The sequence below is a fragment of the Trichoplusia ni genome, chromosome 16, assembly GCF_003590095.1.
Source record: "Trichoplusia ni isolate ovarian cell line Hi5 chromosome 16, tn1, whole genome shotgun sequence".
NCBI classification, from domain to species: domain Eukaryota; kingdom Metazoa; phylum Arthropoda; class Insecta; order Lepidoptera; family Noctuidae; genus Trichoplusia; species Trichoplusia ni.
Window position 1 is genome coordinate 6,423,103 of NC_039493.1, and position 15,078 is coordinate 6,438,180.

Sequence of the window (15,078 nt, forward strand, 5' to 3'; positions counted from 1 at the left end):
TTCTTGGTACTTGATATACCTATAGGTGTGATATATTAGTATTTTTGGCCTCTTTTAAGGTAAGTTATTACAGCTCTGAAAAACATTGAAAAAGATTCACGTTTTTTTTTACAACGAACACATAATTTAGAATGTTTTGTTACCATTTTGTTAATTTCTTTCGTAATTTTTGTTTTTCTCGTTCTGCTTAAAATAGTGCGTGCAGTTAAAAAGTGGCACTATCCAACGATAAAGTTTCATTAAACGACTGTTATGCGCAGAAGGGACTGGAGGCACTCGATTAATCTATTAAATTACCTTAAAATATTTGATAAGGATGTACACGTTTTCATCTAAAATCGATTTACCAGTTCAATTGCTTCAACGATACTCGATTATTCGGCGCTCGTTCGCATCAGAATCGATTGCCGTCGGCTGATCATGTTATTATAACATCATAAACTAGGCTTGGATTAACTTGTTTCAGCTAAATGACTGCGATATGGCAATTTATAAGAGCTTATGACGATTTTACAGCTTACATTTTAATGGGAGAGGGGATAAAGGAGTTTTTAATATAGAGGAAAGCTTGCCCTTTTTTGTGGCGTGCGGAAGCGTTAAAAAGTTCTGGGATTTCGCTCTTTATTGGTTGAACTATTGGTGGATTTAAATAAAACTGTCGTTTTGGATAGATTTTCTAGTTGCAGTAGATGACATTGTATTGTGAGAGATGATTCTGAATCTATGCTGATACCTACTTAGGTATATTTCGGTTTTTCTTCTCAGAGGGATTGTACTAGAAATCTTTCTGTGTTCAAATCGTCCAATATAATTTGATTTTAGTTAAGCCCGACCGGATTTTTCATGGGGTTTGGATGACTAAAAATGTTTGAAACGGTTACTGAATTGCTAAACAAATTCTACGCAACATTTAGAACTCCCTATCAATCGTGAAATGTTTGCGTCAAAATTACGCCATGATTGATGCGGTTTTCCCTTTATCCATCATTTACCATTCGTCTGTCCATGTTTCGACAAATTAGGTATTTGGTTTCCTACGGCTAATTACTTTTTTTACTGTATATAATGAAACGATTTTTCGGCAATTATTGAGACTCTTCCTCGATCTAGACTTGGAGAAATACGTTTGCTAACTACGGTATAAGTGTATAACTATCGTTTCTTGGTAAACAATCTGCAGAATAGTTGCGTAATATGCACTATGCAGGTATCAGTCGTGTCCTAGGTACTGTTTTATAACTCTTGCACTGCACTTACTTAGCTGAATAATGTCAAGGATTTATTTAAAAGACTATAGAAGCATAACATTCTTTCCGGGAACAAGGATACCCACTTAAAGAGGAGGTGTAAATTTTATAGTGTGGTTCAGAGATGTCAAGTAGCAAAGCAGAACATCTAAATAAAAAAAGACGCACTATAATAGTTTAATGTCATCATTGAATGATGCATCGGTTTACTCACGCGTTTTTTTTTCGAGATTTCCCAACCAGTTTCGGATACAACCGGAATCATTCTCACAACAGTGACTTGATGTCGTATGGCTTGGTGCAGCCAGTCATATCTTCATAGATGATATCGCATTTTGTCAACAAACAGACAATTGCCGGAGCAATACTCAATAGAAACATGGAAGTCGCTCAAACAACTCGATCCGTCGCAATCTTATCTTTGTCAAGACGGAAAACCGGAGCGCGCAGGATATCCCATTGAACATTTTTCAGCTTACGTATTTCTACAAAAATGTAGCCTTCATTTATTTTATTCGGTTTGCTATAGCTATGTATGTTTTCATTGATATGTTAGTAGGTGGAGTACTTAAGAATATAATCCTTTCGGTCAATGGGCAAGAGGAAAGCAATACATAGGTCGGTGAAAGGTAAAATAAGTGACAGTAGCATCGCACCCACGTTACTTATATACCCAGCTGCTGTATGTGGGCGTGTACCATATATTGTACATGCCTGTCAAAGGATAAAACCTTTATCATCCATTTCGGGGATTATTTTTTTTTTCTTGCTGAAACTACCCAGGAAAATATTAGATACTCACCTAAATATATATTCACGTTCAAAATAATGATCTAAAAGAGGAAACAGCGTCATTAATTCCGTCTCGCTTCTGCATTTATCCTCGCATATTATCCTGCAAGAGACAATGCCTCCCATTGTGATATGAACTGGCATTTTTAATCCTGAATCCTGTTCGTTGCTGTCAGTGAAGCGTCCGGGTCCGCTTCAAACTCTTTGCAGTTATTTTTTGTCTACGGCCGGGGGTTTCACTCGCAACAGTGGCGATTCATTATGCAGTATGTTGCTAGGTGGATTTATGAAGCAAAGCTTTACCTACTATCATTGAAATATGAGATAAGTATCTATGGAAAGTGGAGTTCGTTTTATATCCCATCTGAATGGTAGAACGAAAGAAATGAATCGCATTTTCGGTGTTCGGAATATTTGGTTATAGCAATGAGCCATTGTTTTCCTATTTTCTTTTGTGCAATATTTTGGTGTTCTGTCTATTCATGCAGCGTTTTGTGTCAGTTGTCGATTGTAACCGGGCATCATTCCAAGTCTTTTCTGTAGTGATTTCTCAGTAACTCTCTTTGTTGTAGAAATTCAGTGATATGGCTAGCTTTACTAATGTTAAAATTGGACCTCATTAGTAATCATTGTGAATAGAACTTTTTTTCGTATATCAACGTGTTTTTTTTGGAACAAGACAGTGAAGCGAGGTTCTGTAAAAGAAGAAAATAATTAAAAGTAATGAAAATTTTAAAGTTCGTAAAATTAATTAACAGAAAGCGTAATATTTTAACAAAGTTAGCTTTAATATTACACAAAAGCTTTTCTTTGCGTATCTGACGATATTTCTTGGTTGGAAACTTTGTCGTTATAAATTGCAAGCGAGGTTCCTTTCAAACGGACTGTGTAGCGACAAAAGTAAATTACTGCGGAACGAAAGCGACCGCTAACAAACTTCAAGTGCTCTCCGATAGTCAGCCGGTTTAAATGAAACTTCAAGTAATGAACATTTGTAACTTTAACTCGTATGTTAGGAAAATCGTTGTCTTTTTGACTATTATTATTTTCCGCTACCCAACGGATAAAAAGGTCACTCTAACATTAATACTGAGGCACTGCTGTATCTCTAAAATGTGACAGCTAGATAGCTGAAATTTTCGCACATACTTATATACTATAAATTACTATATATTACTATAAATTTGGTATTTTTTGCAAATTTAATCTTCTAAATGTATTTGTCCGGGTCTCTTAGTGTCGCAAGTCGGATTGTTCACCGGTGTTATTATTTAACCACTGGTCTCAGGAGACTTTCTGAGGTTGTTCTGTCCTGAGTCACTTCGCAACATTGCCGACACTTTAGTAAAAATTTAAAAAAAATCCGGAAGACTTGATTGATGTCATTCCGTCACCGTCGCGTCAACCTACTTAATTTACGAGTTCTAGCTTCAGAAACCCATTCCGTAATTGTTTTTACCGAGCTATTAAATTTCATGCGGTTAATGTGACCAGCCCAGTTACCCTTTAGTTTGGCACTTAGGACTCGAACGCTGGCTATTTGTAACCAATATTCGGTCAAAGGTCGGAATGTTTCTGAAATATGCACATTCATTCACTCGAAAATAAATTATGTTGTACTTGAAATATATGAGATAGCATGTTTGTGATAGCAGGCTTGAATAATTCTGATAATCTTTCATTATGACACTTGTTGTCTTTATTACCACTTTATAAGGTTAGAGCTGGCTCACGTAATACTTGGAAATGGACCTCGGGAATGGAGTAATTTATTCTGTAAATGGGATAGTATGTTTTGAGCTCGCTGCTATCGAACTTGTCTAGTTGACAAGTTCGACATAAACATAAAAATGAACTTTTGAACAAAAGATTTTTTAAATTTCAATATTTTTCAAAATGTGTTTCTATCTTTTTTAATGATTTTCAGTACCAACGTGAGCTATTCAAAAATTTATAAATGACATTGTTAATAAGTGCACAGAATATCAATCCTATTCTACGATTTCAAAAGCAAATAGGTAGGTATAATAGTTATGTATTCATGCATGACTCACTACTGCAATAAGTTTGCTGCGGGAAGTCCAATGAATATGTACCTACTGCAGCTTAATACCCAAGTTATTTGCATAGTTTGAGACATAAGCACCCTAACTTTATTACCAAATAGCTGCTACCCGAAAGCTATAAATCGAAAATCATCCCATGGGAATATAAAATCGGGATAAAAACTTCGTCCTATATGTTAATCCTGGTTACAAACTACGTGTTTTTTTTTTGAGTCAAAGAGGATGAAACATCTATACATTGAAACTTTCGCGATTATAATAATATTGGAGGGATTGACACATCATATAACATAATCAGCAATAATTTTAGGATATATGCTGCCAACTGCTATCGCTTTGATCCCGATACTTATTAAGACCACCGGCAACACATACAGCTGTGTCGGTATCTGTAAAGTTTTGTGATAGCTATTTGGAGGCTCGCCAAAATTCAGATATTAAGTGAAGTACTCCACAGGTGTTAATTACATCATTAAAAGTTTTAATAATGTATGCATATGCAGAAGGTGCCATATTCTATGTGCAGTTGCTCAAAATGTTTCTGTATGTTGGAAAATATGGATTACGGTTTTAGTATAATTTCAAACTTATTATGACAAATTAAGACATAAAATTCATAAAATTAGCGGGCTTTTTTGTAGAATTGGTTTTTCCGTTTCCCTTCACAGTCAGAGCACATAAATGAATGATATTTAAAGTAATCATGAAATTCAAAATCTGCTATATAGTTTCAATAACTGATATCAAAAATTATTTATTCACTGCCTTTTGATTTTAAATTAGAAAGTTTCAGAATTTGGTGTCTATTTCAAACTGTGCTAAAAATAACATAAACTGTTGAATTTTAGATTTATGAGAGTACACTAAGTCTAAACCTAGGCCGGTAATGTAGTCTTACATAATTAAGCCGGTTTAGATAACCTACTGAAACTAGACAAAAGCTTTTACGTAATTACCTGAAACTGTTCCTTTTAGTGTTATTTAAATGGTTATATTTAAGTATAGTATTATGTTAAAGTATTTTATAAAATTAAGACCTAGGGGAGGTAGGGGAGGGACGGGCACTTTTTCACGATTTATTACAATAAAAAATCAGATTTTATAGATAATCAATTTTTATTGCACCACACATTTGGCTAGTTGTAATATTATTTCGAGTGTATAAGACGGATGCCGCTCTACGCCGTGTATTGCGCTGTCAACCATATTAACATCAATTTCAAACGTGTTAGCAGCCGTACTTAGGTATTTCTAATGTCACTTTTATATGTTAGTAGTTTTATCTTTTGAGCAGATAAGCAATAAAATCAACGTGTAAGATCGCGCGCGCGCGCGCTTTAGCGGCAATGGCGCTCAGTAATTCCGCTATGTCGACTTTTTTTTATAAAATTACTAATGGGCAAAAAACAGAGAAAGAGAATGTGATTTAGAGAAAAATACCCTTTTTAACCACTTACAAAGTAAGCCTATAAGACATAATGACTGAGTCGACTACAAACCAGTGTAACAAAATTGAATAATGTAAAAGTTAAAAGCAGACTCGATGGAACATACATTGTTATTAAATCAATTTTTATACATGGATTACAATTCCAGTTTCTAAAAATTTTAATGTACTTAGAAAAAAAGTATTTTTATCTGGTTTATTACTGTTATTAAAAGATCGTTTGTTTTCATGCTACTATTATAATATACTACAATCATTTTCTTCCTTTAATTTATACCTAGGAAATTTAAGTTAGAATTATTATTTTTTTAATTTCCAACTTACCTATATTTTCCTTATATTCAGTACCTACAATTAAATAAAAAATCCACATATTCTGTCCCAACAAAAAATCTTCGTCTAACAAGAACTATTTTTATCATAAATGTTGATAGCTACAGTACGTTCTTTTAAAACATTCTTCCACACTTTCTAGTACTGTTCAAATATTGCGTCACATACCAAGCGCTCAAACAAAATAACATCTTCGATTGCATCCACTATTTGCTTTCTCGAGTCTTTCCTCGGATTTAAAACATCTATCTCACTTAATAAAGAACTTAATTCCCGTTTAGATAAAGTAGATTTTCAAACAAAGTTGAATTGTCTGCGTTGATCTCCATTAGCAGTTAATTACGTGCATTTTATTCTAGAGCCTTTGTGTCGGTTTTATTCTGTGAAGTCATTTGTTATTTAGGCTGATTACTTTGTTAAGTAATTAATATCTGAAAATTAACTGTACTAGAATATTAAGTAGATTGCAGTTATTATAGTAATTTTCATTTCATTCACACAAGTTTCAGATAACGCTATCTAATCTCAAACTAAGCAAAGCTTTTATTATCAGTACTAAACATTTGTAAATCTTAATATATATAAATCTCGTGTCACAATGTTTGTCCTCAATGGACTCCTAAACCACTTAACCGATTATAATAAAATACGCACACCATGTGCAGTTCGATCCAACTTGAGAGATAGGATAGTTTAAATATCAAGTTATAGTCGCAATTTCTTCTAACCACGCGGACGAAGTCGCGGGCAACAGCTAGTATACTTATACATTTTTTTAAACATACATCTTATAATAGATACAAAACAAGATAGAACAAATTTTAATGATCGTACTCATCACAAAATCATTTGTACGCAAAATATTGTGATAATACGAAATTTATCATACTCACCAGCTTTTTGGCCCTTTTTTCAAAAAGCGCCAACCATCCTTGTCTTACGTTTCGATCTAAATATCTAAACTATTAATAATACAATGACACCAATCTAAAAATAATATAATACGGAAGGTTTTCAGCATTGTTCATCACGTGTAGCTCACTGTGGTTTGGCGATTCCAGATTCCATTATTTAGAGTGTTTTACTTCGCCGAATATATGAAACGATTACTTTCATTTATAAAATTATCTACAGTCGTCGTAAGTCCATTGCCCCTTCACGAAAACACCTTACACCTTGATCAAAATGTTTTACCCATAAAAATAAAAGACTATCATTCATATCGATACATTAGTATTAATGTCGTCACATGAAGCTTATCCCTAAATTATATAAGTTTTCTGAACTTCGCTGGATGGGAGATTTTATAAGACTAAGTTAGACGTCGACGGATCGACGTGGTGGCAACGTGTAGGGGTGATCATGTACAGACAGCAACAACAATGCTTGAAGAATATCAGAATTATATATAGATAGAATATTCTTTATTGCACACCACATAAGTACAGGATTTTATACAAATGAATCGTTACATGGTGCCACAAGTGCGCTCTTATCGCTAAAAGCGATCTTCTACAGACAACCTTTGGATGGACTAGATTCTAGGAGCCATATTTGTGCAGGTAGTCCACGGAATTATAACGAAATGAAATCATTTAAGTATTATGTAAGTAGGAAATGATAACTTTTACATAATAATATTTTTTTTTATCTCGCTGGTGAAGTAATTCCATCTGACTATCCTGAGATGGTATATCGAATTATAAACAAAAAATGATGAGGAATCTTAGGAGTGGGTTATTGACATAAACAACCTTCGGGAATCCACTGAAAACTTCAACATCATCAGCATCACTAGCCTTGAATAGTCCACAGCTGGGCAAAGTCCTTTTTACTATATGCCTTTCTCTTCTAACCCTTTGCGTCTATCCTATTCCTGTATTTTTTATATAATGTCGACCCATATTAGCCTTGGACTCCCGGGATTTTACCGCCCAAGTACTTCTTAAAACGTCTTCGTAAAACTGACTTTATTCGTCGTCTTTCATTTCTGACTGTACATAAAGGTTTTATTGGTTTGTTAACCTTTCTTATATGTATATACTGTACTCAGAGGTTATGTGCCGTCGCTCTATATAAATATGACATGTCTCAAAGGACAAATCAGTCGCTGAGAGACGGAAGTGTGGAAATTATACAACCACGAGTGTGGAGTTTTTTACTCGGAACTTAGTAACTCTCCTCGAAAATTATATGATAAGCTTTAAAGCGTGTAAATAGACCAAAGTTGATTTAGATATACAGTAGATGATTTATAATAAAAATATTCCAGAATATGCAAACAACACCATCTAGTCTCAATCTAAACTAAGTTCTAAGTTTGTATTATGAGTATACTTTGATACATATATACAATTCAGATAATATTACACTCAGGCACAGAACAAGTGATCGTACTTATCACACAAACATTTATCCTGGGTAAAAATAAACGAACCTGCGACGTCAGATATTGCTTGATATTCAAGGTCACAAACCTCTAGACCAACAGCCCAGGCACTTTATAGTATTAACCGTTTGGGATAAGGCTAATTAGTTCCCTAACTATAACGACCCCATATTCTGTTTATCGCATACTGACGTTGTGTATATCTGGTTGTTTTAATTACATTTTATTGCTGACCGTACTCCATAAAGTGACTTCACCCTTTGCTTATGTCAGTACACCCTTCCTTTACACTTTATTAAGGCAGAGCTAGGAGGGCTGGAATTTAATCTAGTGTGTATACTGAACAGGGGCCTACCATCGCCTCTATACTGGAACTTTGTGGCGCGAGTGTAAACTGTGTGCTCGTAACTCGCTTGGCGGCTCAAATTCCCAATTGCCACACGCGTGTTTTCATAGTTTAGTTTTTTTAGTAATTATAAAGGTTGTGATAAATAAAATATATTTTATCCTACTTAGGACGCTACATTACTGCGGGTTGGTGATTTCGGATTTCAATATGAAATTGGAGGTGATTTCAATCAAGAATCCAGGTTTCATGATGATTTCCCTCAAAGTTAGTCATTGCTGTCTTAAAATAATAGAATAACAAAAGTATGGTTATACTTCTTTCACCCGGATAAATAATCATCGATCATCTGAACAGAATCAGTTCGACTTTTTTGACGCGAGCAAAGACATGAGCCGTGTGCCGCGACATAAACCGCGTGGTGCATGAGTAACTAATGCGATAACGTGAAGCTTTCCAGACAAGACGTGTAGAGCTGCGACACCACAATTATGATACTCTTGCTGTGCGAGGCAGTGGTAGGCCCCCAGTGTACAGTCATTATGAAGGGCTGAATTAATTTTAAAAGCGGAACAGTATGCCTACATAGCCTTTGTGCGCGATTCCAGACATTTTAAAAGAGGGTTTACCCTCACTTTGTTCGATTACAGCTATTGTTTAACGATACGTATTTTAGGACTAACTTTCAAGAATTTGATGACAATACATGTTTAGTATAAATATTATTTTTAAAACTAGACTAATCGATACTTAACTCACGCGTATATATCGGGATCGCCCGACTAGTTTCGGAACCAACCGGAGTCTTTAAACATGAGCTGACGATTTACGGCAAAATTTGTTCGTCATTGGTCACCTTTTTATTTCATATATTGTGATACTATTTTAAAAGATACGACCGCTCTGTGTAATTTAATTCATGTTGACTTGGAACAAGCATGATTTTACCAAAATTTTCTTTTCTTACGCCGGGATCAAAACGTCGCGCACGGCGCTAAAACTTATAATACCACTTGGGTACCCGTGCAGAAATTTTAATTAATATCAACTCTTTGAATTATTCTTTTATATCAGCTTTCAAACAATTCCAGATACGATCAAACCAGATAAAGAAGTTTAATTAAGTTCTCACAAGAGCTACGGAACCCTCTACAACCGTCGCCCTTGACCTACTTCGAGCGCATGTAAAGGGCGTAGCTTGTAGGTTATGCTACGCCGTAGCAGTTTGTAGTACGCAGCGTGAATTTCTATCGTCTACGGTTACGCGAGCGCTTTGTAGCGTCAAATGTGTCACAAGTCAATTATACATATGTGGAAGATTAGAACGGATATTCCTAGATCATGTCTTACAAAATTTACAAAATTTTAAGCACAGTCCGTGGTTACTCAGCTGAAAAAAGGCTTTCCTTAACAATAAGAATATCAACCGTACACATAATACTCTTTAAAGAAAGTATATCTTCCTCTTACCTATACTTACCTAAACGCCATTTCTTCTTGAAACCATTAGCTAAACTTGTATTGTCTGCAAAATACCGAGTTTTACATCAATGTCGTTACATACACATATACCTAAGCTTCATTGTGAAAGGATTTCTGTCGGCTGTCTGAATTCTATGATAGATGTGTTGTGGGGTGACTCAGTACTGCGTCGGGAAACCCACGTTGTAAAGATATTAATTTTGATAATAACTTGCTTGAGGGGTAGACGTGTGTTGATGAAAGGTTTCTGGGATTGTATGAAAGAAGTTGAGAGTGATGAGTTTGTTAATTGGTGTAGAGTGTGAGGAAGGTTAAAAGATTTTTTGAGATATTGCTTTTTATTGAGTAAAAGGCTGACGATTTTAATTGACCTTTAAGTATGGTACAGAAAAGGTATACTTAATGGAAGAAAGTTGCAGTCTGTATTGATCAAGATATCGCAAATAGACAAGCTAGGTAATACTGCGATACGAGTATCTCTAAAAAATGGGTTAAGGAGAATACGTAGGCTCAATGTTGAAAAGGGTAAGTTATTAGTTAGCAGTAAGTTACGATAGACTGAAAAAGCAAAGCTAGTAAGCTAATTCTAAAATATGTGATTAAACAGGAACTGGCATACAGACAGTATTAAAATGAATAATATGATTATGGTCGGAAATACTATTATCGAATTGTAGCGAAACAAAGAATCCTACTAAAAAGGAACATTCGAAAACTTCCAATATTCTCCTTCAATATTTTTCGAACGTTTTATTTGTCGAAGCGATCGTGTTTAACTTGCTCTTTGATCGAGAAATTCGATTTAATCTGAAAAATATTGAAACTTTCTATTAAAATTGAATTCAAACTGCCCGTTTATTTAAGAAGCAGGTAATTTTTATACGTTGTATTTATTAAATTGGTACCTATACAGTCAGTCAAAGTATAAAGAGTTTTTCATAGAGAGAGAACGAAACGAAACACACGAAATAATAATAATTATAACTAGTCAATAAAGATTTGTTGTTATTTTTTTATAGATGGTGATATTTTCGTTTCAATGTTACCTGTAAGTCACGTAATCAGCTGCCAAATCTCATTTAACGCGCTGTTAATCTTAATCAAACATTCAACATAAAACAACAAATTAAATTGCCTTTCAAAACCGGACTTCAATCAAACGGTGAACATAACAAATGGCTTTCAAAATCACTAAAACATACCCACCAGACATAATGTATATACCCTTAAGATCCGCAATTAACAAGGTCAGTTGTACCTTAAGGAAAGTAAGGGTCTCCTACCTTATGTGACTAATAACCCTCTAAACTTTGACTACGTTAAGAGGCTGTTACCGCTCCTCAACAAGTTCCAGGGTAATTTGCAGCCTCAGACGGCGTTCCATCCTTAATGGAGAGTGATATTCATTATAATACGCATTTGTGACCGTAATGTTTTAAGGCAGGGCAGTTTAGTAATTTGTCATTTGATTAAGAGCTAATATTGATAAGAATCGTAATTATTTTAGGTTAGCATGCCTCTTTCTGAGCTTGTCTGTAGTCAACTGATATTTTTTGTAAAATTCAAAGGTTACTTTATTCCGAACCGGCAAGTAACTTTTTGATTATATTCTGTTTCATAGTATATTTGAAAGAAATGATGTCTTAGGATAACGGTTATTCGATAGGGGATTTTGAATTTTCCGTAACTTAACTCGTAACTTTAAGAACGAAAGTAAAGCATTTAATAACTTACGACTTTGATTTTCTTATATGTACTTAGTTTTCCTTGACAAAAATGATAGCTCTCAGGTCTTTAGGCCGGCTTTTAGTCCATTAAGAAGACATATTCGGACTCATTTCTCTATAATCTCGTCCTGCGGATTCCACCTCTACAGATTCACTCCTGACCTTTAGAATGTTTTCAATTCGGGTAAGAGGGTTAACCGAAATTTCATATAAAAATATTAGCTGAGTACTGAAATAACACAACACGGTAGAGCTTTCCTGTTTACTTAGATAGAAAAATATTTTATGTTATTGTTTTATCATATTTCTATAAAGTATAAAAATAATATACTTTGATATTAGTCAAAAAAGTAAAGAATTTTATGTAGCTAACACAAAAAATGCTATCAAATGATGTATAGGTGATGTGTTAGTTTAAATAAGAGTCAGTTTTAAATGCATTATAAGCTGATAATTTCTGTAAGACCCCAATTTGTTCAACAAATAACAATTCAAAATTAATGTAACCCTAATAAAAAACTACCCAAAAATAATTAAGAACCATGTATGTACATGACACGGGTCATGGTATATGGTTTAACTGTTGCCGTTTATTAACAAAATCTGTATATTACTCAAAATGATGAAAAAATAACCTAATTTGTACCGGAGTCGTGTCTAAATCTTATTTACGGTTTAATTGGGGGGCGGGCAGCATTAGCTGTGGGGCACGCCAAGTTAACTGGAGCCAAATGGAGCAAATGTTTATATTATTAATAAATAGCCCTTAAGGCAACGACACGAAATGTTTTTCATTGAATATTATTTTGTCATTTTTGGTGTTTATCTAATAATGTTTTTTGGTATTATTCTTGACAGTGATTAGTGGGTTTTTTGCGTTTCGTTTACTATTTATGAATAATTATGGTTTAATTGTTTCTTATTGTATTGGGTTCGCTCAAATAATATGTTATAATTACCTTTTCGAAGTCACTCGATGGCATGTGACAGCGGAGTATTATTAGCGCTGTCAAATTGTTAATTTGAACTCTTTATCGCGATACGTTTGTCTAATTAGTAATTTGACTTCATATTTGTGCTGATTATTTTGTTGCCTTTTTCTTGCGAAACAAAATATAGATAATAATGAATATTGTTGTATGAATGAATAAAACAAACCATTAAAACCTGGTGACTGACGGACAAACAGCGGAATCTCAGTATGAGGGCTCCGTTTTTACCTTTGGGATACAAAATCCTAAAAAAAAATCTTACAAAATGTTACTCACTTCTTTGTTCCATATTTCAAACTACAACGTAATTCGGTTCATCAAATTAATATTAATGAACAGTTTCACAAGCCCACATCAATATTAATTTACCATTATTTTAACATGCACAAAAACAATCACGAATTCAGCTGATAATTAAACTGCTTAATGACTGACTGATTTAACAATATTGACTATTCAGTTATAATCAAATTCCTACTTAATTTTCCCACGAAAACACAAACAAATAACAACTTAATTCCAACGTCTGTAAAGTTGAGTTTCATTCGTTTTAATAGTATATGGAGCAAAGTTTTATGTTCATGGAAATGTCATTTGCATTGAATACTCATTACGTCACAAAAGCTTGCACATGTGACAGTTATCTCACTCATCCGTGTATTAAATACAGTTTTAGATGATCTTGCGTTTCTGTCATAACATGTATTTTTATTTCATTGTGAAATATTAGTTTTTCCAATTATTAAGTCGTTGTGAAAATGATTCATTATTAAATGATGTAACGGTTTTCTCACGTGTGTTTATCGGTATTGCCAGACTAGTTTTGGACCCAACCGGAGTTTTTAATCATGAGCTGTCGTGGCTTCATTATTTCAATCATCTTTGAAATAATTAAGATGTTGGGGATGGATTTTGATGCTAATATATGCTATAGGAACGAAAGGGTTGTGTTCTAGTCCATAAGGCTCAGATTGGCGTAAAAGAAGTCAGCCATGTTCTCTTGTCATTGGCTTAATATAATAGACATTTCGACACGTATGACATTGCAGGCTTTGCAATGCGCCACTAACATTTAAATTTATTTATTCGTTGTAGTATGCAATCATTATATAGAAGTACTAGCTGTTATCCGCGACTCCGTCCGCGTGGTTAGAAGAAATTGCGACTATAACTTGAGATTTAAACTATCCTATCTCTCAAGTTGGATCGAACTGCACATGGTGTGCGAATTTTATTATAATCGGTTAAGCGGTTTAGGAGTCCATTGAGGACAAACATTTTGACACGAGATTTATATTTATGTTAAGAAGATAAAAACTAGTTAGGTATATAAAAATATATAAAACTAGCTGTTGCCAGCGACTCCATCCGCTACAAATCGAATATGATCCCACGGGAACATAAAATCGGAATTAAAACTATCCTATGTGTTAATCCAGGTCATCAGTAACAATAGTGGTTTTAGAGGGAAATGACAACAAATACCCAGACAAACAAACAATCCTATTCTACTGTACGTTGGTATGTGACTGAACTCCTCATAAAAGGCTGGACCGATTTGTATTATCATGTTTTGTATTCCTTTTCGTGGCTTCCTGGATAGGTAAATTCACAAAACAGCACAGCAGAAGTTCGCCCGATCAGCAAGTCGAAGTAGAAAAGTCGCCGAATCATATACACACGACGATGTGTGTGTGAAAGTAGTTACGAGAATGATTCCCTTAGGACTGGTATAATGACGTGTGTTCTGAGTTGTTACCTTAACTCCCTTTCGGACTATTAATAAATTGTCCACTGAGACTCCAGTATTGCAGCTGTTTTTGTTTGTCTACTCAAACCGATTACTTTCAGTGACCAAAAAGTTTACCCTCACGGAGTTTATTACTGTTGCATAATATGCAAGGCTGAAACGAAATAAACAGCACTAAATGACGACCTTTAGACCAAACTGAAAACTAATATATATAACAACTACTTAGTGACAACTCAAGGAAGACCGACTAAACTGTTTTGTCAAAACTTTTTCGTCGTAAGTCAGCGCTCACTTTGCTCTTACAGGCCGTGACTAAAGATATATATATAATTATTTAATTTTATTTTATCATGTAATTCATCATCATCAAGCGCCCTAAGCAGTGATAGATTCGATTTTCGAAAAATTAGACACCTACAATTTGTCCATAGTCGTGAAAATGATCACAGGACAAAGTATTATATGTTGACTATTGGCATAGGTCATGGTTCACCAGTGTGCCAA

At 34.4% G+C, this 15,078-nt stretch overlaps 1 protein-coding gene across 1 annotated transcript in view; it reads left to right on the top strand.

The window, feature by feature from the left end:
• The window catches only part of LOC113501851 (oxysterol-binding protein-related protein 1), a 45,215-nt gene that overhangs the window by 772 nt on the left and 29,365 nt on the right, over positions 1 to 15,078 (top strand). The window lies entirely within an intron of this gene.